Genomic DNA, 4,969 nt, shown 5'->3' with positions numbered 1-4,969 from the left:
CTAGGTAGGGTACTTTTTCATACAAACATCAAAGTGTACGGTGCACAAAGTGCGCGGAACAAAAATTGCTCGGTCAGACCTGGTACGGGCCATAACTCGAATACTAAACGTCGCAGATGGGTGTCGTAGAACAATTTTAAGTTCGTCAAACGATTCTACATCCGATTCTGGATAGTGGTTTTTCGACCACTTTTCAACATTTTGTGACACCCCGAACCTAGGGGCAGCTCCCTAGCTTTTTTCAAAAATGTGCACCGAACGGGCCAGAGAGCTCGAGTAGTCGAAAAATTTTTTTTTTGCTAAAACCCCTCAAAACGTGTCAGGAACGCACCCTAGATGATGAAAAGTGCAACCAGAATGTCAATCGACAACATGCCCGGGGGTACAAATTTGCTCTACGCGTCCCTAGGTAGGGTACTTTTTCATACAAACATCAACGTGTACGGTGCACAAAGTGCGCGGAACAAAAATTGCTCGGTCAGACCTACAAAGTGTTATATATCTCGAATACTAAACGTCGCAGATGGGTGTCGTAGAACAATTTTAAGTTCGTCTAATGATTCTACATCCGATTCTGGATAGTGGTTTTTCGACCACTTTTCAACATTTTGTGACACCCCGAACCTAGGGGCAGCTCCCTAGCTTTTTTCAAAAATGTGCACCGAACGGGCCAGAGAGCTCGAGTAGTCGAAAATTTTTTTTTTGCTAAAACCCCTCAAAACGTGTCAGGAACGCACCCTAGATGATGAAAAGTGCAACCAGAATGTCAATCGACAACATGCCCGGGGGTACAAATTTGCTCTACGCGTCCCTAGGTAGGGTACTTTTTCATACAAACATCAAAGTGTACGGTGCACAAAGTGCGCGGAACAAAAATTGCTCGGTCAGACCTGGTACGGGCCATAACTCGAATACTAAACGTCGCAGATGGGTGTCGTAGAACAATTTTAAGTTCGTCTAACGATTCTACATCCGATTCTGGATAGTGGTTTTTCGACCACTTTTCAACATTTTGTGACACCCCGAACCTAGGGGCAGCTCCCTAGCTTTTTTCAAAAATGTGCACCGAACGGGCCAGAGAGCTCGAGTAGTCGAAAATTTTTTTTTTGCTAAAACCCCTCAAAACGTGTCAGGAACGCACCCTAGATGATGAAAAGTGCAACCAGAATGTCAATCGACAACATGCCCGGGGGTACAAATTTGCTCTACGCGTCCCTAGGTAGGGTACTTTTTCATACAAACATCAAAGTGTACGGTGCACAAAGTGCGCGGAACAAAAATTGCTCGGTCAGACCTGGTACGGGCCATAACTCGAATACTAAACGTCGCAGATGGGTGTCGTAGAACAATTTTAAGTTCGTCTAACGATTCTACATCCGATTCTGGATAGTGGTTTTTCGACCACTTTTCAACATTTTGTGACACCCCGAACCTAGGGGCAGCTCCCTAGCTTTTTTCAAAAATGTGCACCGAACGGGCCAGAGAGCTCGAGTAGTCGAAAAAAAATTTTTTGCTAAAACCCCTCAAAACGTGTCAGGAACGCACCCTAGATGATGAAAAGTGCAACCAGAATGTCAATCGACAACATACCCGGGGGTACAAATTTGCTCTACGCGTCCCGAGGTAGGGTACTTTTTCATACAAACATCAACGTGTACGGTGCACAAAGTGCGCGGAACAAAAATTGCTCGGTCAGACCTAGGACGGGCCATAACTCGAATACTAAACGTCGCAGATGGGTGTCGTAGAACAATTTTAAGTTCGTCTAATGATTCTACATCCGATTCTGGATAGTGGTTTTTCGACCACTTTTCAACATTTTGTGACACCCCGAACCTAGGGGCAGCTCCCTAGCTTTTTTCAAAAATGTGCACCGAACGGGCCAGAGAGCTCGAGTAGTCGAAAATTTTTTTTTTGCTAAAACCCCTCAAAACGTGTCAGGAACGCACCCTAGATGATGAAAAGTGCAACCAGAATGTCAATCGACAACATGCCCGGGGGTACAAATTTGCTCTACGCGTCCCTAGGTAGGGTACTTTTTCATACAAACATCAACGTGTACGGTGCACAAAGTGCGCGGAACAAAAATTGCTCGGTCAGACCTAGGACGGGCCATAACTCGAATACTAAACGTCGCAGATGGGTGTCGTAGAACAATTTTAAGTTCGTCTAATGATTCTACATCCGATTCTGGATAGTGGTTTTTCGACCACTTTTCAACATTTTGTGACACCCCGAACCTAGGGGCAGCTCCCTAGCTTTTTTCAAAAATGTGCACCGAACGGGCCAGAGAGCTCGAGTAGTCGAAAATTTTTTTTTTGCTAAAACCCCTCAAAACGTGTCAGGAACGCACCCTAGATGATGAAAAGTGCAACCAGAATGTCAATCGACAACATGCCCGGGGGTACAAATTTGCTCTACGCGTCCCTAGGTAGGGTACTTTTTCATACAAACATCAAAGTGTACGGTGCACAAAGTGCTCGGAACAAAAATTGCTCGGTCAGACCTACAAAGTGCTATATCTCGAATACTAAACGTCGCAGATGGGTGTCGTAGAACAATTTTAAGTTCGTCTAATGATTCTACATCCGATTCTGGATAGTGGTTTTTCGACCACTTTTCAACATTTTGTGACACCCCGAACCTAGGGGCAGCTCCCTAGCTTTTTTCAAAAATGTGCACCGAACGGGCCAGAGAGCTCGAGTAGTCGAAAATTTTTTTTTTGCTAAAACCCCTCAAAACGTGTCAGGAACGCACCCTAGATGATGAAAAGTGCAACCAGAATGTCAATCGACAACATGCCCGGGGGTACAAATTTGCTCTACGCGTCCCTAGGTAGGGTACTTTTTCATACAAACATCAAAGTGTACGGTGCACAAAGTGCGCGGAACAAAAATTGCTCGGTCAGACCTGGTACGGGCCATAACTCGAATACTAAACGTCGCAGATGGGTGTCGTAGAACAATTTTAAGTTCGTCTAACGATTCTACATCCGATTCTGGATAGTGGTTTTTCGACCACTTTTCAACATTTTGTGACACCCCGAACCTAGGGGCAGCTCCCTAGCTTTTTTCAAAAATGTGCACCGAACGGGCCAGAGAGCTCGAGTAGTCGAAATTTTTTTTTTTGCTAAAACCCCTCAAAACGTTTAGAAAACTGATTTTAGATGATAAAAAGTGCAACCAGAACGTCAAACGACAACTTTGTTGGGGGTACCCTTTTTACTCTACGGGCCACTAGCTTAGGCGCGCCAACAGCGCTTTCCTCTCGGGTTCCCATTTTTTGCCCTCCTGGGATTATGATCATTTACTCATTGCCTACTATAGGGAAGGTACCTTGCTTCGAGGTCAAAAATGAAGATTTCACCAAATCGTAGTTTTAACCTCTATTTAGTCGTAGGAGCATGGTTTGCAGTGTCCGTGGGTCATATAAGCCCCCGTTTGGGTCATACGTCCCCTCCCCGATGAAAATCGTCATATGACTATAGGCCGAACTTATGAAGCAAAAGTGGTGTCTGGTGGGTTCTGCCGATGATCTTAACCTATGATTTTGAGTTTCCACTCTTTCAAAACGTTTCCTGGAGCAGTACATCACGGGTCTACGGACCCAAAGACTTCGTTGCGATGGTTTCAAGCATAAAAGTTGTAACAGTTAAGGGTTTTTAATACGCGTATATTAAATCATTGCTTGAAACTAAGCTTCGTTGTCTTTAAACTCTGCAAGACCAATCGAACTTCTTAGGGAAACTCGAAGCATTCACGCTAAGCTGGTGGTGCAGGGCACATAGCGTGATGAAACCGGGTTTCCCTACCAAATGTGGCATATTTTTTCCCTGAGAGCGAAGCTCAGACCCACGTAGGGGAGAGCGAAGTGGAACTTAAATGTTCAATGCAGCAAATGTTCGCCATGCGGATAAACAAGTTGGAATAGTTCAATGTAGTGTAATGCAAACACGAATCGCAAATAACGATACGGGACCCAGAAGCAATTCTGCGGATCCCTCGGGGAGTGGTGAGTTGATATAAATTAGAGGTGAAAGTCCAAGTTGTTCGGGCTCCGGCTCGGCAGCCGATACGAGGTTCCTGTTGAGCTTGTTTGTACATCGCGCAGAGGCGCCGTTCGGTTCTAGCAATGATTCCCGCCACCATGTTCCATGCGTGCAGAGATCCGTTAGAGCTCGTTCAATGTGTCCCGCCGTGATTACGAAAAAGTCCAACAGTTGACTTAGTTGGGTGTGCGTCAAGTAATCGCGCAGAGATGCCGATCGGTTCCTAGCAATGTTTCCCGTCACAAGGTGGTATTGGCACCTGTGCAGAGTGGCCGTTAGCAATGTCTCCCGTATCACGGTGGTGTACCATCACTAGTGCAGAGTGACCGCTAGCAATGTCTCCCGTCACAAGGTGGTAGCCCAGAAGTGCAGAGAAGCCGCTGTAGCAAAGTCTCCCGTATCACGTTGGAGTTCTTCCACTAGTGCAGAGAGATCGCTGAACCGTTCAATGTGTCCCGTCGTGGTGTGCTTGTACCGAGCACGTAGGATACACCTTGCTTTGTTGGTTTGGGATAGGAGTGGTCGCGCAACTGCCTCCACGCCGCAGAGTGCCAGTTCGGATTGAAGGTCAACTTTAGCCGTTCAATGCATCAGTCGGTGGGTGTTCAGATGGCATCACAACTTCCCCTAGGTGCTCAAGTTGGCTGGGTTGTAAAGCATGTACACATGCGCAGAGTATCGTGCGTACTAGCAAAGTCTCCCGTCACGGTGGTTACGCATGAGTTCCATGCAGTGCAGAGAGATCGTTAGTGCGTGCAATGTACCAGTCGATGTGTCGTACCGGCATACAACCCCGCTTAGAGGCCCGTCACTCGAAGAGGACAAGAAAGAGTGCGCAGAGTGCCGTACCGGCATAGCAATGTCTCCAGACATACGTTGGGACACCCGACGCAGTGCAGAGAGATCCGCTAGCCGTGTGCA

The sequence above is a fragment of the Anopheles gambiae genome, assembly GCF_943734735.2.
Source record: "Anopheles gambiae chromosome X unlocalized genomic scaffold, idAnoGambNW_F1_1 X_unloc_2, whole genome shotgun sequence".
Taxonomy (NCBI): domain Eukaryota; kingdom Metazoa; phylum Arthropoda; class Insecta; order Diptera; family Culicidae; genus Anopheles; species Anopheles gambiae.
The sequence above is the reverse complement of the archived record's forward strand: the minus strand, read 5'-3'. Positions refer to the sequence as shown.